This window comes from Peromyscus leucopus, chromosome 1 (assembly GCF_004664715.2).
Source record: "Peromyscus leucopus breed LL Stock chromosome 1, UCI_PerLeu_2.1, whole genome shotgun sequence".
Classification (NCBI taxonomy): Eukaryota; Metazoa; Chordata; class Mammalia; order Rodentia; family Cricetidae; genus Peromyscus; species Peromyscus leucopus.
Genome location: NC_051063.1, coordinates 138,522,881 through 138,548,626, shown reverse-complemented (window position 1 = coordinate 138,548,626; position 25,746 = coordinate 138,522,881). Strand labels below are relative to the sequence as shown.

At 42.6% G+C, this 25,746-nt stretch overlaps 1 pseudogene; it reads left to right on the top strand.

Moving 5' to 3' along the window:
* The first annotated feature begins 395 nt into the window (after nt 1–395).
* The window catches only part of LOC114709447, a 66,031-nt pseudogene continuing 40,680 nt past the window's right edge, over nt 396–25,746 (top strand).

The following is a 25,746-nucleotide window of genomic DNA, read 5'->3' as shown; positions in this document are numbered from 1 at the left end:
CCCAGAAGAGCTTGTGCATTATCAGTAGATAGAGACCCGAGTCTCAGGAGTAAGGTAATAGAGATATAGCCAATGATAGTATAATATATTAAGAATAATTAACCACCCATTCCCACTGTTCACTCAATTCTGAGGGGCCCAAGGACCAAGGGATGGGGGTAAGGAGCTCCAAGAAGCTGTGCTACTATATCTCAGGACAATGGAGGACAGGGAGAGGAGACAAACTTACCTGGAGTTCTGCTATGCACTGGTTACAGATTAGCTCAGAGGTGGTAATTCTCCCACACTTTAGGGGTTCACACAGATGGATAACAAGATGTGTCTGTTACCCTGGACCAGCAGGATGGCCGAGGTTGGGGAGAAGCAGTGACTTGCAGGAGGAAGGCACCACTAAGATGTACCTGCACAAAGTTCAAGCCCATGCTGAGCTGGTTGCTGCAGACATGGCTGGGGGAAAGTCAGTGTGGCTGAGAGTGGTAGACGAGGTTCAGGTGAAAGAGAGGTAAAGTGACAACATGTACTGACAAGTCTCCAGACACTCTACAGGTGCTCGCCAGTGCAACCTGCACACCAACCATGCACCTCAAGTTTCAGAAAGGCTTGCTCGCAGAAAACCATATGGTTAATAAAAATTGGACTTCCTTAATATGCATGAGGCTCTAGGTTCAATTTTTGGTCCCACAATAAAAGAAAAAGTTCTTGGATTGGGGCTGACCATACCCCTGTAATCCTAGCACTCAGGAAGTGCTCCTGGATCAGGAATTGAAAGTCATTCTTGGCTACATAGCAAGTTTGAACCCAGCCTGGGCTACAGGAGAGCCGTGTTCCAGTTTCACTTCTGTTTCTATAATAAAGCACCCTGGCAGGCAAGGGATCATTTTAGTTCATAATTCCACATGACAGTCCACCATGGTGGGTAATCAAGGGCAGGAGCTTGAAGCAACTTTATTGTATTCATAGTGAAGGACAAAAAGTATTAACACATACATGCTTGCTTGCTTGTGTCCAGCTGAATTTCTACATTCTTACACAGTTCAGGACCCCTTCCCTAGGGAATGGTGCCACCCACAGTAGACTGGGTCTTTCCATATGAATTAAGTTAGTTCAAATACCCTTTCGCTAATATGCCCATAGGCCAACTCAAAGTAGAAAATTGCTCACTCATGTTCCCATCCCTCATCCTCTTCCCTCTATTCCCCCCTCCCCCCAGTTTACCCAGGAGATCTCCTCTATTTTCCTTCTCAGGATGATCCATGCATACCACTTAGGGTCCTCCTTGTTACTAGTTCCTCTAGGGCTATGGATTGTAGCCTGGTTATCCTTTGCTTTACATCTACTATGCATTTATGAGTGAGTACATACCATGCTTGTCTTTCTGGGTCTGAGTTACCTCACTCAGGATGATTTTTTCTAGTTCCATCCATTTGCCTGCAAATTTCATGGTGCCCTTGTCTTTTTTTTTCTGCTGAGTAATACTCTATTGTATAAATGTACCACATTCTTTTCATCCATTTTTTGGTTGAGGGTCATCTAGGTTGTTTCCAGGTTCTGGCTATTATGAATAACACTGCTATGAACATAGTAGAGCAAGTGTTCTTGTGGTACGATTGAGCATCCTTTGGGTATATGCCTAAGAGTGGTATAGCTGGGTCTTGAGGTAGATTGATTACTAATTTTTGGATGGTTGAGTTGGGGAAGGATGGAGGAGAGCAATGAAAGAAATATCTTGATAGAGGGGACCATTATGGGGCTAGGGAGAAACCTGATGTCAGGGGAAAAAATATTAGGAGTTCACAAGGATGACCCCAGCTAAGACTCCTAGCAATTGTGGAGAGGGTGCCTGAACTGGCCTTCTCCTGTGCTCACATTGGTGACTACCCTAATTGTCATCATAGAACCTTCATCTGGTAGCTGATAGAGGCAGATGCTGAGATCCACAGCCAAGCCCTGGGCCGAGCTCTGGGAGTCCTGTTGAAGAGAGGGAGGAAGGATTGTAGGAGCCAGGGAGGTTAAGATCATGATGGGAAAACCCACAGAGAAAACTGGTCTGAGCTTGTGGGAGCTCATAGACTCTGGACCAACAGGTGGGGAGCCTACATGGGGCCTACCTAGGCCCTCTGTTTGTGGGTGACAGTTGTGTAGCTTGGTCTGTTTGTGGGCCCCCTAGCAGTGGGACCAGGATCTTTTCCTGGTGCATGAGCTAGATTTCTGGAACCTATTCCCTATGGGGGGGGTGCCTCACTCAACCTTGATGCAGTGGGGAGGAGCTTGGTGCTGCCTCAACTTCATATGCCATGTGTCGACTCCCACGGTAGGCTCTACACTTTCTGAGGAATTGGGGGGGGGTATAAAGGGGTGAGGAGAGGTAACAGAAGGAGAAAAGGGAGGGGAAACTGTGGTTGGTATGTAAAATAAATTTTAAAATTTAGCAATGAAAAAAAAGAAAATTGCTCACTGAGACTCTCTTCCTTGATGATTCCAGGCTGTGTCAAGTTAATGGTTAAATCATCATCACACCCAAACAAAACAGAACAAAACATGAAATGTGGAATCAGATCTGGATCCAGGTCAGACTCTTCCTCGGTACTTTATTATGGAGACTTTGAAATCCTGCTCCACTCCTCTGTCTTATCACTGAACTAGTCTCATCTGGTGCATCAGAGAGCATGCCTATTACTGAAGCAACACGTTTTGCAGAAGAGTCTGTACGAAGTGGCCAAGTGTAAAGAGATGAGAGATGTAAATATCAAACCTGGTGAAACATGTGAGGTAACGAGGCAAGTTGTCTCTGCCATGGGGAAAGGTGATTGAAATCCGACTGCTCTGTGTCTGTACATGCCATAACCAGACTCTATGACTCTTTATAGTGCACATGTTCAGAGGATGGGGCATTAATGTAAGGTGAGAGTGGAATTTTCAGTCTGTTGATCTCTAAAGGCAATCACTTTGGAAACTTCACAGGTCGGAGTGAAAAGTCAGTGGTCTCAACAAAAGGAGATCTCAAGCCCTTAAAAAGTAATGGAGGCAACTCAGATGGGCACCCATGTGTCACAATCATGATCTACAGCCAAGGGAGTGGGACACTAATACATTGGTCAGATGCATGACCTCCCTAATAGGTGATGCTTAAGAAAATTAAAAGCAAGTGAAGGTAGACGGTTTATTCAATCTTCTAATTAGTTTTGGTATTTTGTGAATGTGTTTTAGTTATCAATTCTCAGTCCCCGGGTAATTTTAGTTTCTATTTAGGAAGCTGAGGACTGGAATCTAGAATAGAGGGTGACCGTGGAACAACAATCCAAAATGGTTCCTCAGTGGTGTCTCTGCTTTGTCTCTCTTGGTCAGTCTGAGGATGTTTATAAGGCTATCAGGAGATCTGTTTTGAGTTGCCCCTAAGGGCACAGGTTACAGGGTTCAAATTTCAGCTCTGTACAAGGTTTCATAACCTATCTAAAGATGTGAAAGCCACAGGTGTCAAAAGCCCTGGGTAGAAGTGGCTAGCTTCCATGGCCAGAAAGATCTCACTGGGTTGTAACTCTATATGTAGTTAATCACAACAGGGAAACCATATTCTTTTCTCTAGCAGTCGAGAATCTCACTCCTCAATCTACTCCTCCACCTTCCTTTTCCATATCCCCCCTCCTTTCCTCTCACCATCCTTTCTTTCCACTTCTTCCTTCATTTTCTTTATTCTTTGCTCATCTTTCTTGTCTCTTGCAAACTTCTGCATGTCTGTGCTCACTCCTCACCAGTCATTGCTTTCAATGGCGAGCAACAGATACAAACTCTGGACATTCAAAGCAAAATAGGATTTAGGGGAAAATTAGAAAAAGAATAAGAAATCACATAAAAAAAAACCCACCTAGAAGGAGGGCATCATAGCACATTGACTCACCAGAAATATTTAAATGAATAAAGCCCACATATTTTCTTCTTTGTCCATCCATCATCTGAACATGAACCAAGTCCCAGGAAAACACAACCAGGTGGCCAACTCAAGTGGCCTGTGCCATGTGAGTGAAAAGAAGCACCCAGAAGAAAGGCTTTGCAGGGGTCCTTCAGCTTTGGTGGTGAGAATACAGGGCATTGGTTCAAAGGAAATGGGGGACTATTTATGAAAAGATAAAGCCAAGTCATCATAATGTTTTAAAATAATTGTTCGCTATGTGTGTTTAAAGCCACTGGCCACTTTTTCTCACTTAAACATACAAAAGCAAGGCTGTAAGATGGCGCCCCTGAGCTGATTGCTCCTGGTGTAGGTCTGCAGCAGTGTGATATATGTCCTTCCAATATATTGTATCATGTAGCATATTTCTGTCTACCATATATTTGCATATGTTATCTCATTGCATGTTTAAATTTACACCATGTTACAGGCTGAATTGAGTTTTCTATTTGAGAATTCATGTTATTAAATTTCTAATGTGCAAGACCAGCACATGACTCTATTTGGAGTTGGAGCTTTCAAAGAGGTTATCAAGTTAAAAATGAAGCTGTTATAGATGGGTTCTAATCTTTTCTGACTTGTGTTCTCTCAGGAAGCAGAAATTAAGGGCGTGCAGATTGTCATGGGTGTGTAAATAGATGAAAAGACATATGAGGACACATAGTGAGGATGGCCATCTTCAAGCCAAGGATAGAGCATCAGGAGAAACCAAACCTTCCAATTCCCAATTCTAGATTTCTAGGCTCAAAAATCACCAGAAAAAAAAATCAAATTTTGTTGTTCAAGTTACCCAACTTACAGCATTTTGTTATGGTAGCCAAGAGAATTTGGTACACTTACATAAGGGAAACAAGGATTGGGGAGACCATTAGCTTTGCCTAAATCCCACAGTAAACAAATAGCAGAGAAACCAGATTCTGTGGTTCCAGTTCAGTTTCTCTTAGTTCCTCTGTCCTGTTTCTTTCTTTTCATTATTAATGCCTTTCCTCTCCTTCAGTCCATCAAGTACTGATAAAATAAGGGAGTCCTTGAATGCAGTGACTGCTGTTGACATTACAAGAATCACTGATAGGTCATCATTTCAGGTGTGGAATCTCTTCCCATGGGTGCAATATGGATCCCTAAATGATTTCTGCATATCACTGGTTTTTCAACAGGTAATCTTATGTCAATAGTGATTAGTGATTTTCTGCAAAAAGTCATAGTAAATGTGATGACATCTTTGTTAAGATTACATGTAACAAATAGTGATGTTATTTAAAGGGGCCCTGGATCAGAACAAAGCCATATTTGTAGCCCTAGTCACATTGTATTTGGTGACCTGACCTTATGAGGTGAACCTCTTGCACTAATCCAAATTGTACATTCTCTAAATGGGGTATGGCATGTGAATTTTATTTACAAATAAGTAAATCTTCCAGCAGGATCTGTGATATATGAGGTAATACATCAAATCCCTACATGTTCCACCATTATTTATATGTGTATCTTGCATTTCAATGTCCTTTGGATTTGACATCTGTTGCAACCAATTATTTCTAACAAGAATAAATGCCTCAAATGCCTCTAAGAATAAATGTGCACTTCGTTCATTTCTGAAACCTTATATTTCATAGTACAGAGTTGATTCAGATAGTTTGTCCCTTATTTTCACTATGATGTGTAATAACATGCTTAGCAGGGGAAGTTGCCACTCAAACACACAAGCACACACACACACACACACACACACACACACACACACGCAAGTATGCATGTATACTCTTAAAATAGCTGTGTGTTCCTGGACTTGGAGGCTCCATGTCATATTAAAGATGACCTCCTTAGGACTGTATCCTGACTAAAGGACAAAATTCAAGCAAAATACTTCAGAATGTGCTGAAAATTCTTAGCCAAAGCATAATTGTTTCTTCCAAGCTAATGATTTTGCCTAACATTTTTCAATCAATGAGCAATGCTCATTGATTCTGACATTGTAGAAGGTAAATTGTCCCAACATGTAGAGGTTCTATTCCATGAGCAAAGAAAATTTGAATCTGATAAATACAAGTCATAGCAATGGACCATGGTCTGATGGTAAGAAGGATATTTTTGTCAATTTTGTAAAATAGCTCCCATTATCTCCATTTATACTCACTGCATGCATGAGTAATGTTCATAATATGATTAGCATATTTCAGCAGAAAAGGTTTGGTTTTTGAGTGTGTGTGTGTGTGTGTGTGTGTGTGTGTGTGTGTGTGTGTGTATGGGTGGATATGTGTAATCCACAGTGCTTGTGCATATGCAGGGAAGGAGACAACCACAGACATCAGTCTTCTACATGCACATTGTTTGAGATGGGGTCTCTTGGTTGTTCTCTGTTGTGTGTGCCAGGCTCCCTGGCCCATGAACTCTGGAGAGTCTTCTCTTTCTGCTTCCCAGCTTACTGTAGGAGTGTTGGGTTACAGATGTGCCCCAGCATGTTCAACTTTATCTATGTTCTGAGCATGTAAAATCTGCTCCTTACCTGCTGAACCACCTTACCAGCCCAAGGGAAAAATATGAAGGCTTTCATGGATTATAACATTAAAGCCAAAGAGATCATTGGCATGGGATTTTTATCTAGCTTCATATTGGGCAAATACTAAGACAGATGCTGGGAAAAAAAACAAAACAAAACAAAACACATAGATCTTTCCAAACCTTTAAGATGAGCAGACTCTTGATGTTTAAAAAAAGTCAAGTCATTAGTGGGAGTCTTCTTTTAAAATGTGTGTGTGCACATGCATTTGTGTATACCCATGCATGCATGTATGAGTGTATGTATGTCATTTGTTACTTTGAAAATGGGAACACACAATGACAGCTTGTGCATGGCTCTTCAGTTAATGGATATATTTCCATAATATAATTTTAATTGTTGGGTAGATACTGTCCTATAATATGGAGTGATTTATTTAACTAATTTTCTATTCTTGGGAACCTAAGAAATGTCAAGACCGCAAGAAATATTGCTGTAGTGAATAGCTTCGCAACCAAATCTTTGTGTGTATCCCTAGGAAAAGATTTTGAATGGAAATATGAGAAAAATGTGTATGTACAAGTTTAAGTCTTTGGATTGCTATTGTCACAGTGTCATATCAGAGGAAGAAAGATGACTCAGCAGTTAAGAGGATGCACTGTTCCTGCAGAGGACTGGAGCTCAACTCCCAGCACCATGCCGGGCAGCTTACAACCGCCTGTAACTCCAGCTCCATGGGGAGCTGATAGCTCTGGTCTTATGTGCACAAATTCCACCCCCATACACACATGCACATAATTAAAAATAAAATTAAAAAAATATACTGACATTTATTCTCCAGTGCAATATGTGTCAAAATGCTAGAAGAATGAATTTTGAATGTTTGTACCATAAAAATTGATACCTGCTTGAGCAGATAGCAATGCATAACTGATTTTAAACATCACACACACACACTGTATACATATATATGTATATATATGCACACACACATATATATGCATGAAAATGTGATATGATTCACCATTAATGTGTATACATTTTGTTTTGTGTGTTATCTAAAAAATAAATTTAATTTATATTTCAATAAATAAATAGTAAAAACTTTCATCCAGATAATTTTGATTGAATTACCTCTTTTTACATTTAGATGGTAATGACCCTGCCAGTTCCATTACCATAGTACATACTCATAAAGAAAGACATACCTACAGACAGAGAGAGTCAGACACACAACATGCGCGCGCGCGCACACACACACACACACACATGTACACGCACACACACACAGAGGCATGTACGTACACATGTGTGCAGGGACACAGTTGTGAGTGACAGACACTGGAAACCATCAGCAATGGGACAAAGGGATCACTGTAACAGCCTCCGAGTATCAGAACGCTCCAGAGTCTCCTTGGTTTTGTTTCTACCTGATGCTTATCCCCTGCCAGTGAGACCCCCATTTCTTTCTGTCTGTCTGCGTGTGTGCACATGCACATGTGTGAAGGCTTATGAAGGTACACTTAGAGAAACCAGGACTCAGACAGCATTGCTCATAGCAACAGTTGTAGAGAAGAGGCCAAGAGGTTCTAAAACCTGGGGGTGGCTGGAAGAGGTTGACAGTCAGGAGTCTAGGGTGAAAGATAGAAGCGGCTCCAGTGACTGCTTCCACAGTTGCAAACACCTGTTCTGCATGCCTAGGCTTCTGCGTTCCTTTCATTTCGATGGTACTGGTGGGCTGTGAGTGAGAGCAATCTTCACTACTTGTAGGCGGTGGCTTTTGAAATACCCAAGCATAAGACTTCCAGTCTCTCTCTTGCCCTGTAATATTAGCATGGGAATCAAGGACTGAGACATGAGAGCCAGTCCATCTAGGTCCTGATTAGTGGGAGCAAGAAATGAACCCCTGCCGGGTGGTAGTGACATATGCCTTTAATCCCAGCACTAGGGAGGCAGAGACAGGTGGATCTCTGTGAGTTCGAGGCCAGCCTGGTATACAGAGTGAGATCCAGGACAGGCGCAAAGCTACACAGAGAAACCCTGTCTCGAAAAACCAAAAAAAGAAAAAAGAAAAGAAATGAACCCCTACTGAGATCTGACCGTTAATAATAAGGGTCACCAGGAATAAAGGGAGGAAGACAGATTCATAACCAGACACCTAGAAAGACTTGTTAATCATAGGCCCTTCCATTTCACAGTGTGTTTGGGAAGCCATGTATAGACAGCTGGAAGCAGGGATGCTTTGGGAGCTTTCCTTCCTCACATGGCGGCCCTTGTCAAGCTTCTTTATGACCTTCTAAGACTGGTTTGGAGTCACTGGCCTGAACATAAATAACATCTCTAGCAGGCTAGAGTGTTTGGCTCAGATAGACCAGTCTAGATTAGGAGATGATTCAAGCCATGTCCAATGAGCCTGAGATCCTCAGCTTTGCAACTCAGAGTATCACCGAGTGATCAGAAACAGACATGGAGATAATGCCGGACTGGACCCGATGTCCTTAAGGCCATTGAGGTACAAAAGAGTGAACAAGTAAGTCCCCACGGTCTTTCTATTTTGAGGAAAGGGCTTTGTGAGAGATATTTGTGGAAGTTTTGCTTTTTGTTCTAAGTGACATACCCTGGGGATTTCAAACAGCAGGAAGCTCAGCAGAAAGCTTGCAATTAACCAATTAATATGATGGAATGCAAAGAAAAGTCTCCTAAAATGGGCCAAGAGAAAGATCACCATGGGCCTGAATGAAGAGAACTGGCTGTTTATATCTATCAGGTTAGCAACGTGAATGCCAAACTCTGCCTTCGATCATGCTGTGCGGGCAGGTGCACAGGTCTGCTCCATCCGGGAACAGGATTTTAATGATGTGTGTTTTATAATGAACGGCCACATGCTGTCATGGAAACTTTGCTAAGTCAAGTCCACTGGCACCAGTTTAGTTCTCTCTTTTCAGTTTGGAACCCTCAGGCCTTCTTGTCACAGCCTACAAACATCTGCATCCCTCTTGTTGCTAATCTGTTGGGTCACCCTCTGTTAGAGACCCTCGCTCGGTAAGTTTAGGAGTTGAGGAAATTCAACCCAGAACTTCTGAATGCCAAAGAAGTCTTTCCTGGTTCTAGAGCTTATACCCTGTTTTTAATTTGCTTGCTGTTGTGGCAGAACATCTGGCAAATGTTTAATTCACTTAGGGTTTATTCTGGATCACCATCCCAGGGCACAGTTCACCGTGGTAGAGAAGTTATTGCACTAGGAGCTTGAGGCAGCTGACCGCACTATCTACAGTTTAAAAAGGAGAAAGAGGTTGGGCGCTGGTGGCGCACGCCTTTAATCCCAGCACTCGGGAGGCAGAGCCAGGCGGATCTCTGTGAGTTCGAGGCCAGCCTGGGCTACCAAGTGAGTTCCAGGAAAGGCATAAAGCTACACAGAGAAACCCTATCTTGAAAAACCAAAAAAAAAAAAAAAAAAAAAAAAAGGAGAAAGAGGTGAATGTTAATGCATAGCTCACTTTCTCCTTTTTATTCACTCCAGGACTCCAGCTCATGGAAGAGTGCCACCCACACAAGTTGGGTCTTCAGTTAACCTAAACTTGATCCTCCCTTTTAGACCTGCACCTTAGGTTTATGAACACCTTACCCTAGATCCTGTCAAGTTGATAGTCTATATTAACGACCACATAACTTCTGCTTCTAGTATAGCTCATCACTCCTGCAACTAACTTAGATTCTGGGGTTACAATGTCCACCTTATGGAGTGTCTCTGCTTAATATATTGTACCAGCACAGTGGACATCCAATTACAGGGTGTCCAGGTATTTGTGGACACATTATTCTAGATGTTCCTGGGTTAGTGGATCAAGTAAAGCAGAGTGTTCTTCCCAGTGTGACAGAGACTCCCCTAATCCTTTGAAGGCCTGACTGGTCCAAAGAGGCCCAGTCTCTACAATAGTAAGCTGGTCTCCTATCTGACTACCTGGAAGAGGGATACCAACCCTTCCTCTGATACCAGCCCTAGCTGGGATCCCAGCCCCCACTGCCTCTCAGCCTTGAAGTGGAACTTTGGTTCTTCCAGGCTTTAAAGTTGGCCAGGCTTCAGACGGCAACTTCAGGCCTCTCCCAGGTAGCCAGCTTTCTGATGCTACTTGCCAGCCACCATAACGGCATGAGCTCATTCAGCCAAATTAATTACGTCTCTTCATGTGTCTACCAGTCTCTGATATGGGGTCTGAAAAATAACAGAAGTGACATCATACTGCATAGAGGGCCATAAAAATCTTTACTGACTAGCAAATAGGGCATTTGAAATTCAAAATACATTTTTGGGTATTTAGATGGCTGATGTTATATTGAACACTTGGTGACACTGAGTGGCTGCCTTGGAGTTTGCTTCAGAATTCCTCTATCCTTTACTTAATATTATTAATTTCCAGGGAATGTTTGGTGTTTATCCATTGCTGCTGAACTCCATGGCTAGAGAGCTGGGCCATCTGATGCTTTCTGTACACTCGCCATGCAGTACCAATCTCTCTAGAGCTGATAGGTATGAATTGGCTCTTGTTCACCTAGGTTTTTTTAATTTTTAACAATTAAAAGTTATACTGCTGATTGATGTTGCATTTGTCTCACAACAATCAATCTTAGAGTGAAGGATTTGGTTTCTCTCAAATTCTGTATAGGAAGACATCTTTGGAGCTTCTTGAGGATCTGTCTCTTTCCTTGGTGGCATGGGAATCCTTCCTGAAGCATTTGGATTCTGGTGGGGATGTCCCATGTATTAAGGAGAGCCTCTTTTTTCCATCAGGAGAAACCATAGACCTGCTCACTGAATAGCAGCAACATGGATAGTCCCTGTAGGATGCCAGCACTGAGTGCTGGGAAAGATGATGCAAGGTTGAATTTCATCCTCCCAAGTAGTCATGTACCTGTAGGAAGCCCCTGACCTTAGGTGGTCAAAGCCAAGTCTCAAGACTTCAGTCTAGAAATAGTTTTATCAAAAGGAAATCTGGTCTCTCCATGTAGCAAGGGACTTTCCTGGAGGTGTGGCTCACTGTATCCTTCCCAGCAACCCCCAGGTTATGTTGTGTTCCTCAGCATTTTCTCCATGTTTGTAGGAATGAGTCTCCCTAGAAAGAAAGGGATGTGAATAAAACACAGAGTTGTGACTGAAATAGCTTGGAGGCACTGCTGGCCTAGAAAAGAGACCTCTAAGTCTGCAGCAAACCTCTGTGGCGGCTCTGGGATGCTTTCTTTAGATTAGGTTCCAATTACACTTAGTGAGATATCTCAGAAGACATCACTTTTCGGAGTGGATGTAAAGTTGCTTTCGGGCTCTTGAGAAAAGAACAGAAAACCACCTCTTACAAAGACTCTCCGTGCTAAATGTCTATATAGTTTTATAGTCCTTCCCACGTCCTGGGAAATAGACAAGATGCTGCTGAGTCGCTGGCCTAACACTTAAGGGGGGACAGTGTTACAGAGATTCCTGTCTCACAGAATGTTGTCCCTTGGAGGCAACACGGTATCCATACTGCTTCAATTATTGTTTGGTGATGGCAGCAGTTAGAAGGTTTATTTAAACTCAGGGGTGAAGGTAGAAAATGAAAACTCAGGTTCACTTATCGCTCTCATCTTCTGGCCTCTTGTCCACTGCACCCCGACTCCTGTCTCTTGCAAGTGACCATCATTGCTCTATCAGATGAAGAGACACCAGGAGCCTTAGCTAGGAGGTGAACCCACCTCCTAGGTTCTTCTAAACTATAGTCTGTATCGCAGCCATATAATGTTCTTTTAGAAGGCTCTTCTGTGTCTGTGGAGGACACTCTCAGTGAAATTTTATATGCACATATTTTCCCACAAGATCAAGGGAACATGCCCAGAAGGCTGGGTCCAGTGCTTGCTACCTAGACAAACTTGTATTCTCAGAGGATAAGTTGAACCTCTGAAGCCATTTGAGTTCTAAACAAACTTCTGCATGTATTAAGGTCCTGGCACAGGACACTGCTTAGTGTTCCTTCCAGTGACAGGCCCTTCCACAAAGGGCGCTGAGACCACAAGTTTTGTACAGATCGATGAACAGACAATCAGAACCTTTGTCATTTGAGTCAGTCTAGGCCATGGTGTTCTTGAGAGGGGCTTTGAGGTATCGGTGGCTTCCTAGGCTCTTTAGAAAGGTGACAGAGTCGCAGAGGTCCTCATTGCACTTAAACTTAATATTCAGAGCAGACTTGAGAGCATCCTCCATTATGATTTCATGCACAGTTATCACTGTGACCAGTGTGAAATGGGAATTGGTGACAGGGGCTTATTTTAAATGTCCTTGCCAGTCAGCACAGAGCATGGACCATAGGAGACTGGGAGCTCTCCTTTTCTGGTAAAATGTAGCTAATAAATATGTAAATCACACTATCTTTATTCATAACCTGGCAGGGATCAGACATGAAAATAACAGTCAAAACCCACTATTTTATCTATAATATTATGTTGAGTTAATATCTCCAAACCTCAAACACTGAGAAAACAGCATGAAAAATACACATTATTTTCCTAGTCAACTTCTTGGTGAGCAATATTTAACAGGCCCGTCAGCTCTCTCTGTGCACAGACTTGGAACCTGAAATTGTACAGATGCACATATATATATCTGTATTTCTCTTTTCCCGTAGCTGCCTTGTACTTTCAGCTGAGCACACATTGCCTCATTCTTTAAAGGCACGAGTTCATGTTGCTTCACTCTGATGATTATCCTGCTGCCAGACGCTGCTCCTTCAGCCATGGCCCCATCCTTCTTACTGTTATTAGGACGCTCAGGAGTGTCAGCAAAAAGTCCCCAGTACTTTGATTTTTTTCCTTAGACTCCAGGACCTCCGAGGTGGAGGAAGCCCCGCTGGGACCAAGCTTTCACTGTTCTTTCATCCATCCTCACTCCCAGGCCTTTTGATGTCATCCCCTCCATCCTTAGGCCAACTCTGGGGACTCATTCACATTGCTAGTGGGGCTGAGAAATGACCTTCCAGTTTTCTTGGGAGGTGTGTTCTGCTCTGGGTCATCCAATTATCCTCACCCAGAAGAGTAACTACTTCAAGACCATGGGCTTTTGGAGGTGGAGGACCTCAGAGGTTACCCATCTGGGTTTACATTTGGATTTCTGGAGGCAAAAGTTTCTGGAAGATGGAGATGGGTTCTTGCCCCCTCTCCCATTTCTTCAGTTTTGTGACCCAGCCTCAACCAGTTCCCTTTCTTCTGAGCCTTGTGGTCCTTATCCACCAAAACTGAGCTGCTGATGCACACATACAGGTGAGAGGGAGTTCCTGAAGCGAGTGTTAGCGTGGTAAGGGGCACAGAGGAGAGGCTCATTAGGTGGATGTTTCAATCCTTGTTGTTTCCCTGTCCAAATGAGTTTACAAAGTTCTACTTTAGCCATTGGGTCATATGGATGAGATGCTCCCTCCTAAAACAATAAGCATCTGCTTAATAGTTCATAATATATGCTCTTTTCCCGTGTATTGTTTCATTTCATTCTTGCAAGGGGAGCTGGTAAGCAAGGTAAGCCATCCACATTTTATATACAAGCATGCTCATTCTCTGAGAGGTTGACCTAGTTTCAAGACTCTTACATCATTGGCTTATTCTGCTCCTGTTCTCTGATTTACTTCTTCCATGGTCCTTAGACTTTTCTAACGTGTAGAATCAAGGTTGGTTATTTATTGTCTGTCTATCTTGGATAGAACCTGAGCCTCACTAGGGCAGCCTACCCTGCCTTGATGGATCTAGCCCAAGTGCCCAGCCCAGTATGCTCAGCTCAGTATGTATTAAACTCTCAATCAAACAGATGAATCAGCTGGGCTAGTATTATAATTTATGAGGGGCAAAGAAGGGGTCAATCCCCAGACTCCTGTCTTTAAGTTCCACTTTCCCAGATGTTAAAGCTGTGATATTGATTAGCATTTGAATCAATCAAGATAGGAAAGGAAGAGGGAGAGAGAGAGACAGAGACAGAGACAGAGAGAAAGAGAGCTAGAAAGTGATCACAAGAGGAAGACGATGAATGGGAATGAGAAAAAAGGTGGTGGGGGTGAGGGAATGAAGAACAAGTGAGTACTTGCTAAGAGAGGAAATCCAAAGAGGCCCTTACTTTCAGTGCTCAAAGTGAGCATCGTAATTCCCATGGCAACACTTTCAGGGACTTTGAGGCTTAATTCCTGAGTTAGATGATGAGCTTGCTAGCTAATCTTGACTGTCAACTTGATGAATTTAAATTCACTATGGAAACATACATTGGAGTGCATTTGTGAGTCTGCTTCCAGGAAAGTTTAATTGAGGAGAGAAGACACCCCCAACCACAAATGTGTGCAGAACTATTTCATTGGCTGGGGTCCAGGACTCAATAAGTAAAGGAAAGTGAGCTGCACACCAGCATTCATCTTTCTCCAGTTCCGGATTGCACAAGCAGTGTGCTCAGCCACCTCATGGTGATCCATCATGCCTTCCATGTCATGACAGATTGTCTCTCTACAAATCATATACTCAAATGAACCCTGCTTTCCTTAAGTTTCCTTAGGCATTTTTTTCTATAACAACAAGAAAAGAAATGAATACAATGGACCATGAGGTGTCTGCCACCCAGTTCCATCATAGATGTGGGGACCAATACAGCCAAGCACATCACCTCATGGTCTCCTCCCAAGACTCCCTATTTAGCTGAAGATACATCTGCACAAGGACAGGAAAGGTGACATGATTTTATAAGTGTGCAAATCCAAGATCATGTCCCCATGCATTACGGCAGTGCCCAGGACTGGTTCCATAGAGTATCATTAGCCACCAGGGTGGACATAAAGCAGTGATCTCAAGGGGCGGTTCTATACCTCTGAATGCTTTGAGGAAGAAGAGATCCTGGGAGGTTTGGCCAATCAGAGGATGGAGTTACCTTCTAGAAGTTCAACTTGAGTTTCCGAAAAGGGGTAGAGACTAGATTGTAAGTCATTTGGAGTCTTCGTAAGCTGTTTTCTGGAAACCAGAGTTCATGGCCCCAAACCCTAGAGTCAGTTCCCAGAAAAGTTTTGTTATACTAGCTTTGGAGGCTTCTTGAACCCCAGCCACTGTGGAATGTTTCCTGTTTCCTTTGAGTCAGCAAATGAAAGAGCAAGGAATTTTCCCCTACCCGTCAGAGCTTGGCATAGGAGAGCTTTTTCGTTGCTCAAGAAGAAAGTTCCAGCACACTGTGCTGTGCCAATAAATGACACACCTTTTGTCTCTATGGGCCCTTTCCTGCCTTGCACAGTCAGTCCCCACCACTCACCATGGCTATGCTTTGTAAAGTCCCCAGGAGCACTGAAATAGTGACTATTCAACTGTTGTTTCTCATGGAAGTTCAGGGTTAGCTTTTGAGACCCCGATCACTCATCAGGAAATTCATAGCCTTGTTTTATGTGCTCTAAATAATCATATATATATATATATATATATATATGTGTGTGTGTGTGTGTGTGTGTGTGTGTGTGTGTGTGTGTGTTAATGAACATATGTGTCAGTTAGTTAACATGGAATTGATGTCCCACAGTACTGTCTATACTTCATGCCTGAAAGGCTATATATTTTTCCCACTGGGCACATCCCAGCTATCTTGCACCTAGTAACACAGGACAGCACAGTACTCTGCTTAGGGGCCCAAAATAAAAAGCAAAACCAGCAACCAAAAATACAAATCAACAACAACAAATCATGTTTGTGAATAGACTGCAAAAAAAAAAAAAAAACAATTATTTACATTATGAGCGCTTGTCAACAAGGCAGTTCATTACTTCATTTAACTTTTAGCTGTGTATGGACATTGTTTCAAGCTCTTCTCCACTCTGTCCATGTTCAGAAGAACCAAGAGAGTGCCATGAGCATCAACGTTGGGGTTACAATTGAATTTTAGTGTATATATGAACCCACAAACTCAGAAACTAGGAATAATGGATGCTGCTCTCAGTGACTGGTTGGTGGTGCTGTGAAGTTTTTTGGGGGGAGAGAGATTAATCAGTCAACGACCTTTAGCAATCAGTCCATCAACCCTGCACTAACCTTGACCCACTTCGGAATTTGGGATGGAGCTGGATAGTGGTTATCTGAATATCGTCTAGGGTAAAGGTTGTTTTTTGTTTTTGTTTTTTTTTTCTTGTAAAGTTCCTGACAGTAAGTGGTGAAGTCTTGCAAGCCATATGCAACCAAAGACAATTTAATATGAATGGATATGACTGAATTCCAAAAGAACATTATTTCCAAAAGCAAGTGAGGCCCTGAGTTGTCCTGGGGATTGTAGTTTGCTGACCTCTAATACAGGCCTCCATTTGTGTGCAGAAAGGGTTGTCTCCTACCTGCATCTCAGAAGTGTCTTCAAAATTCTACAAGGTGCCAGGCAAGACACTCTTTAAGGACGCTTTGGTAGGTAAAGTAATAAAACATACTGTAATATTGTACTCAGATTATCCTGTTTTCCGCACAGCATCCCAGAAGCCCAGTTGTGACATGGGAAGAGAGATAAATAAGAGGAAGTTATTATCATCACCCTCACTATCCTGATTTTACCACCACTGCCATCATTGCCAATACCACCACCACCATCTGTTGCCATCACCGTCATCCTCAACAAGTCACTTATTAAACTGTGTGTTGACAGGGTTTCCAGGACTCTGTGTGCTCAGCCTCCACAGGAATTACTAGATTAGATTTTATTTTCATCTTTATATAATCAGAGAGGAAATAAAAGCACAGAGAAGTTCAACACTGGGCCAGTTACAGTTAGGGACTGTGCAGCTCATGTGAACATTTGATGATTTTATTATTTTTTTCATGCTAAGTGTAGACGTCGCATATGCAGACGCACCTCTATTTTCAAAAGCCTATCCTATGGTGAAAGCCCCTGGGCTATGCTGTGCCTGTTGTCTAGGTGCCCCTTCATGGATATCTCCCTACTCACCCTTGAACACATGTGGGGAGCACAGGACATCTCCTTTGTGAATTATTTCCCTTTCTTCTTGTTTTCACCTTCTCCACATATAGAAATAGTGACTCCATCCTCAGAAGCAGTTTTGAATCCCCTACATGTTTTTAACGTGCCACATGGGACAGTGAATTGCAAATATTTGTGGATTCATACATTGGTCCCACTTGTGTTTGCGTCCTTCCTATGTAATATAGCCTCTAGCACACAGTAATTGCTTAATAGATGCTTTTGGACGTAAGTGTATTGCTGGCCTATTTAGAATAACACTCAGTGATCCTCTCTGGAATAGGCTATTAAATAAAAAGGAAAAGAATGTCATCCTAGGTTGGACTTGTGTTCCTCTGTAGCTCAGAGGGCTATTTGAAAGGGGCAATTGCTTTTTGCTCTCAGGGAGGCTGCATCGTTCCCTGAAATATCATTCTAAAAATCATCTAGGATGTCATCCATGAAATTACCTCAACTGCTCTATAATAAAACTGACATTCTCATTTTGCTGTGTCTACATTCATCATTTTATTGCCCCTTCCAGGGGGCAGCAGTTGTAGGTGGCCACAAAATGTGGCCACAAAGGCTGGAGACCTGGTGCCAGTACCAACATTACCCTGTGAGGTTCCGGGACTTGGAGGGTTTGACTGAAAATCTTTTCTTTACAGGGCTGTCCCAGATTGCAAATGAGACAGTACATGTCAAATGTGTTTAGAATATGCAGAGCATTTTGAAACTAGTGTTTCTATAATCAGGTTTATTAGTATTTCATTCATTATACATCTTCATAATATCTGAATTTACTCCATTTTCACAGACTCCATGTCCTGATGGTACAGTATGGTTTATGTGGTATTGTTCCCTAGCCCAGGATGGCAGTAATTAAGCACAACACTCTCTGGTCTTCTGATCTTTCTAAATACAATGCCCACCCAATCAAGGACAAATTTCTCAAAATTATGCATCCTGGATAGCTAACTGTATCTCTTTTGTAGTTGCCAAACTCTTGCACATAGAACATGTTCCTGCTATACATGACTATTGCAGAGCCATGCTGCATAAGATCCATGATGCCAGTTTGAGAACACTAAACACAGTCCATGACCTGCTGACTGATCTCATTAGTGGATACCATGGTAACATTAAATTGCATTAAGAGGGAATGGGGGGTGGGTTGGAGGGGGAAGGCTGGAGGGGTGGGAGGAGGGAAGAGGGGAATCTGTGATTGGTATGTAAAATGAATAAAAAAAATTCTTAATAAAAAGTAGTTTCTAAATGCTTATTTTCAGCTTCTGATCTTGGGTTAGGCTTTGCAAATTTTTCTTGTAGGAAGCGGGTCTCCATTGATAGGGGTTAGCGTGCGAAATAAACCCCCTCTGATATTACTGACCCCAGTTCTTCCTCCATAAGATAAGATGACTACCGCCAGCCACACAGACTTTTAGGTGATCAAAGGAGACAATGCACCAGAGAGCTCTTTGTAAACTCTGGTGTTATCCAAACGTTGGGTTATGCCTTTGATCCAGGTAGACATTTCTTAGCTCTTGAAAATTATATAACAATACACGTTAGCACTCTGTCCAATAAATGCAGGCAACTTTCTCATTACTACAGTCTTTTCATTGTGTTTGCTTTTCTAAACCAGGTATACTCATAATTTTTTGGTCCGTTCTGGTCTGTGAGCACCTCAAGACTATTATAAGAGGATGTTAAATGTCACTTTCTTTCAGCAGAGTCCCAAAATATTAGAATGTGATAAGTGTCAAGCACCCCACATCCCTGACAGGAGATGCTGGGAAACCAAAAAACTTGTTCCACTTCCAGGCCTGAGGGAGGAAGGCCTGGGAGAAAGAGGCTTCAGTGTGCAAAGTTACTAGGATGTGGGCTCCACTCTCCATTCCCTGGGGAGTGGGAGGACTTCTGCAGAACTTGAAATCAAGGAACAGGAATTAAGGGAGCTCCTCATGAGGGTTAAGCAGAGCACACAGAAGCCTGTGCTCTGCCATTGTCCCATGTAGACTCAATGAAAGGGACCAAAGAAGATGTCTTGGAGAAAGAATGTGGTCCTGAGAGGTAGGTAGGCAATCAGGAGGCCGAAGCCTGAGGGGGGAGGTCCATTGGTGCTGGGAAAGCTGCTCCCGGAATTCTCTATGTGTGAGGGGAGGGAGGGTCAGCAAGACACCTTCCCAGATGCCAGAGGAGAAAGACAAATCAAATCAAATCAAAACAAAACAAAAAGTGTGCTTTCCACCATTCATCCAGAGGAAGCAGTGGCAGGCAGAGCCTTTAGCTCAGTGGTTCTCAACACTTCCTAAGGCTGCGACCCTTTAACACTGTTCCTCATGTTGTGGTGGCCCCTGACCATAAGATTATTTCTTTACTACTTCCTAACTGTCATTTTGCTACTGTGATGAATCATAATGTAAATATCTGATATGGGACCTCCAGAGAGGTTGTGACCCACAGGTTGAGAATCACTGCTTAGCCTCTGGGATTTGGCCCCTGTTGCTCAGAAACAGGAAACAGATGGCAGATGCTGAACATCCCACCTGAAGTGAGCTGGAGTTGAGGGAGGAAATCCCAGTGTTCTGATAATCCTGCTCTACTCGACCAGACTGACTAATTTAGAATGAACTCAAAATGTGGGTTCTGAAACAAAGGATTCTTTGTGTCTTATCTCAAAGCCATTAAGAAAGCAACTGGTCCTGCCCGAGTTTTCATTCTGAATAGGACATAAAGTTTGATTTGAAGGGAAAATTAAATCGACTCTTGCAACTCTTCCTGGAATCAAGCATATTCAAAGAGCAGGTTTTCCTTCCTGGGCTACTACAGTTTGCACTCTTTGGCCAACCACTGCATTAAGAAGGTTAATGGGTTTGGAAAAGCATTATGATTATAAAGAGAACACTGTGCCTGCCACGGAGCCATCTGACAGCTTCCTTCCTGGGCTCTTCCTCTGTCTGCTGTATCAGCATCCTCCTCCCCTGACTCAGCCACAGTCTGAAGGTGCTTGCACAGCTTCCTATCTCCTATTCCATGTACTTAAAAAACATTACATTTTATTTATCTATTTTGTATGTGCAAGGGTATGGAGGGGGGCAAGTTTGCCACAGTGCATTTGTGGAGGACAGCTTAAATTTGTAAGTCAGCTCTCTCTTTACCACAAGATGGGTCCTGGGAATCAAACTCAGATTCTCATGCTCGTCAACTGTTACCTCTAACTGCTGAGCCATCTTGCCTGCTGCCCTACAAGTACTTGGACCTGAGGTTGGAATTGGTTTGGTTTGGCACCTATGCTCTCCAGCCTAGTCCACTTGTGGGTAGCTGTCATAATTACAGTAATACTGGCATTAGTGTTGACATTGCAATCAGCTAGGTTTCGAGGTACCACTTGATGGTTGGAGGTAGGATGCTGTTTGGGAGAGAGGCACGGAAAACATGGCTTTCTGACTCCAGGAAGGATTACTGATTGTAATAGATGCTTCATCTCTGGCCCTGCTGTATCATCCTTGAACACTGATTGATAAAACGATGAGTACACTAAATGCCGCTGCTCTAGAACAAAGGGTCACCGAGAGAAGCAGCTACCTTGTTTGGGTGTTCGCTGCAAGCGGAAGTGTCTTTATGTTTAAAGAAAGAGAAATGACATTTTAACTCACAACAAGGATGGAGAAAGACTCTACTTATTCAGAAAGTTCCTAAAAATATGTGAAGCGAGACTATCACTTTAAATAAAAGTGACAAATTGTGTTGCCAGTGACAAAATTCAAGTGAAAATTAGAATTTTGAAAATCTTTTGCCAGTGTGACCTTGGCAGCATTTTGATGAAATTATTGGTGCTGTCAAAAATTGCAACTTTTTGAAATTAAAAAAAAAGACACATAAAATCATCCTAACTCGATGAATTTATGTATGTATGAAGGAGTAAAAAATGTTTTCAGGTTAAGTATATATGCAAAGGACAAAATTGAACTGATCAATTTTAATGTAATCATGTATAGAAAAGTACACGACAGCAGTTTAAATCCTCTGCTGGAACTAATCCTTAAAAAAATTCCTGCTTGCTGGGTTTGGGTACGCTAGCAGAGAAAAAGATTCCCAATTCTTTAAAAACTGGAGGGTATTAAAGTGTCTTCCATTTTCATCTACAAAACTGGGGGGGGGGCTTAAAGTAGGCAGCAAACGTTTTAAAGAACACACAACAGGCAGTGCTTTTAACTATTTGCTCCAATTTTGAAAGTCTACAAATTGTTCATGAAGAGTATGGTATTTATCTAACTGGTTTATTATTTAATGAATTAATAGGTGGGTTTGAATTTTTCAGTTTTAGCTCTTTGGTGATTGATTCTGATAGGTATAACTCAGACGAACAATTGCTTTTTGAGTCTTCAATAAATTTTAATGAGGCAAAGTTTCCTGAAAGTGAAATTCTCAGACTCAGAAAAGTCTACTATATCTACTGTATGTCATAGAGACATCAGTAAAGAGATAACCACAAACTGTGGCTGAATCTTAACTGTAGACTTCGAGTTATGCCAAATTATGTAGGAATGTATGCAAAGAGGAATGGACAATAACAATGATCATGACCCTATTGCTAAGGGACTTACAGTTTGACAGGACAGATGAACAGCTAAGTGGTTAAAAGAAATTAATATAGCTTTAAAGCCAATTTGTTCAAGATCCTATGCTGAGAGTAAGGGCTATGACGATGAATCTCAGAGGCATCAAAGATGAAGCATTCTGGCACAGCCAATCACCAAAGGGTAAGTAGTTAAAATTGATGGTTAGTTAATAGATGAAGCTGCTCAAGAGGAGGTAGTGACCAAATAGCATTAATATTAATCTAATCTTAATCTAGGGAGGAGAAATGGAAATAAGGAGAACAGGTGTCAACAGTCTAACAGGACTAATCAGAAAGATTCTTTCTTGGTGTCTCTTACTGAAAGTTATTGTCCTTGAAGAAGGGGAAATCTAGTCACTCTACAATCAACAGATGTTCCTGGGTCATTTAAAAAATCTCAACCATGAGATCGCTTCATGTTGTAGTGCCCTGGGAAAATACTGTGACTCTTCTGAGGACTTTCAGTGTTTTGTTCTCTTGGACAGACAGTGGAATTCATCACCTACCCTAAATGCTTTGGTGGGCAAACAGGTCCTTCAAATACACGTTCTCAGGTTCCTATGTAAATATCCTGTTGGCACTGGATAGTTTAAAGCTAGATCCACTTTTCTTTCCTGGTCATCATCACAATGTTTCTTCTGTCCCTCTGAATGCCACAAGCCCCCCCCCCCCACTTTGCTGAATATAGGGCAGTTATTGAACATAATATATTTGTATTAAGATCTCTGTGAGTTCGAGGCCAGCCTGGTCTTCAAAGTGAATTCCAGGAAAGGCGCAAAGCTACACAAAGAAACCCCGTCTTAAAAAAAAAAAAAAAAAAAAAAAAAAATCTAAAAGAAGACAACATAAGGAGATCAACAAATTGGAAAGGAAGAAGTCAAGCTTTCACTATTTGGACATTATAGTATACATAAGTGACCCCAAAAATTTGACCGAGAAACTCATACAGCTTATAAACACCTTCAGTAATGTAGCAGGATACAAAGATGAACTCAAAAAAAATCAGTAGCCCTCCAAAGTCTCTTCTGATACTCATGGCAATCTCTTAACTGTCATTTATGTAAAATTAAAATGAAAAGGCAGATCACATGCTTCCAACATACAATGGCACAGTATATATATATACTGTTCCAAAATAAAGTAAGGAAATATTGGGCTAAATCAAAACCAAAAACCAGCTGGGCAAACTCCACACTCTGCATCTCCATGTCTGATGTCAAACTGCTCTTCAGATCTCTAACTCCTTTCTGCTTGGTTGACTGTGACACATTTCTTTCTCTTGGGCTGGTTCCACTCCCTGTTAACAGCTTTCTTTGACAGGTATATCATGGCTCTGGCATCTCCAAGATCTTGGCATCTCCAAGGCAATCCAGGATTCATTTTTGTAGCTTCACTGTCTAGGCCTCCATGCTGGGGCATCCCTTAGTCACAAAGGGAAACTCCATAACCTCTTTCTTGTATCCTTGACTCTAAAGTCAAAACCACGTGGCTGAAGCTGCCAAGTTCAGCTGCTTGCTGGAGCTGGAACCTGAGCCCCTCATTCAATAACATCTTCACCAGCTTTCTGGTTTTGATGATTCCTTTCACTGCATAAGTTTGGCTGTCCTAGAACTCACTCTGTAGAACAGGCTGGCCTCAGAGATACAACAGCCTCCACCTTCTGAGTGCTGGGATTAAAAGTGTGCACCAGCATGCCTGGACCTAGGCTTTTCTTTGATCCCTTTTAACTTTTCTATAATGCTTTTCACAAGTTGGGTGGGATTTTGATCTGAGGACACAAACTCCCTGTATTCCAGGTAACAGAAGACTTTTCTTTAATCTTTTTATACTTCCTGGTGCTCCTTTTCTCCTCCAACTGTACATTTGTATTTTTCCTTGCTCAGCTTGCTCCTTTTCATTACAGATCTGTATAAGACTTGTCCACTAATAGCCAAATAACACAGTCAATGCTAAGTTGTTTGGAACTCTCCTCTGCCAAAGCTGTTGATCCATAACTCTTCATAGCAAAAAATAAATAAATAAATAAATAACAAGGGTGTGTGCTCTTTCCAGCCCTTAGAATCAACTAAGTTTCACCATAGTCTTTTAGGATTTTTTGCACTACATATAGCGAATTGAGTCACCATAGGGCCAGTGAGATGTCTCCATGTATAAGGCACTTACTGCCAAGGCTGATGACTTGAGTTTGATCCCTGGGACTCACATGGTAGAAGGAGAGAACCAACACCTGTAAGTTGTACTCAAACTTCCACATGCACATGATAGCACATGTGTGTGTGCAAGTGCATGTGTGTACCCCCCACACACACCAAAAAAATATGAATCACTTATAATCCTCAAAAAACTGACATTATATGGATGTTTTGTTGTATATTTAAAGATTGGAATGTAGCATAAGAGTGAAAACCAGGAAAAGTCTGAACATAAGCAGGGAATTTCTCCAAGTATGTTCAGATAACATGGTTTAGACCATGACAAAATGCTAAGATCCTGGGACCTAGTTAGAAGGATGATCTTGCTGATCTCCACTTGTGATGGTGGTGGTGGTGGTGGTGGTGGTGGTGGTGGTGGTGGTGGTGGTGCTGCTGCTGCTGCTGCTGCTCCTGCTGCTGCTGCTGCTGCTGGTGGTGGTGGTGGAGGAGGAGGTGGTGTTGGTGGTGGAGTTGGTGGTGGTGGTGGTGGTGGTGGTGGTGGTGGAGGTGGTGGTGGTGGTGGTGGAGGTGGTGGTAGAGGTGGTGCTGGTGGAGGAGGAGGTGGTGGTGGTGGTGGAGTTGGTGCTGGTGGTGGTGCTGGTGGTGGTGATGATGGTGGAGGTGGAGGTGGTGGTGGTGGTGGTGGTGGTGGTGGTGGTGGTGGTGGTGGAGGTGGAGGTGGTGGTGGTGGTGGTGGTGGTGGTGGTGGTGGTGGTGGTGGAGGTGGTGGTGGTAGTGGTGGTGGAGGTGGTGGTGGTGATGGTGGTGGTGGTGGTGGTGGTGGTGGTGGTGGTGGTGGTGGTGGTGATGATGGTGGAGGTGGAGGTGGAGGTGGAGGTGGAGGTGGTGGTGGTGGTGGTGGTGGTGGTGGTGGTGGACGTGGAGGTGGAGGTGGTAGCGTTGTGTGTTGCAGTGCTGAGGATGAACCCAGGATTCTTTGCTTACTAGGTAAGCTTTCAACCACTGACCTTCACTCCGAGCCCCTACAGTTTATATTAGGTGTCATAAAAGATGAGGGAAGAAGGCTTGGGTCAATCAGTAAAGCTTGTCAATGACACAGAAACTCCCAATAGATCAAAGAAGCAGTGCTGGACATACACATGGTCCAAATCCTCCTCTTCTCCCAAGTCATCTCGTTCCTAAAAGCAGGGGACTTCACTGGGGAGATGGATGGAAGAGAAAAGTACTGTGTGTTTTGCAACTTGTAGGTCGAAGAGAAAGAAAAAGCTTCCAAGCTCCTGAGGAAACATTGGATATCCAGACTGGGTGAGAGGCCTGAGCATGGAAAGATGCCTCAGAAGCAAGAATCCAAACAGTGACTTTTATAAAGAATATGAGAAAGATTTTCAGAAGCATATGCACTCCAGTGTAAGAAATATTACGGTTTGAGATTTCCTAATCTCCAAATCTGGATCTGAAATTCTCTGAACTCTGCAACTTTGAGTGAGAACAAAACATTGCAAGAACAAAATTCCAAAATGTGAAATAAAACTTCATGCATAGAATTATTCTAAACATGGTATA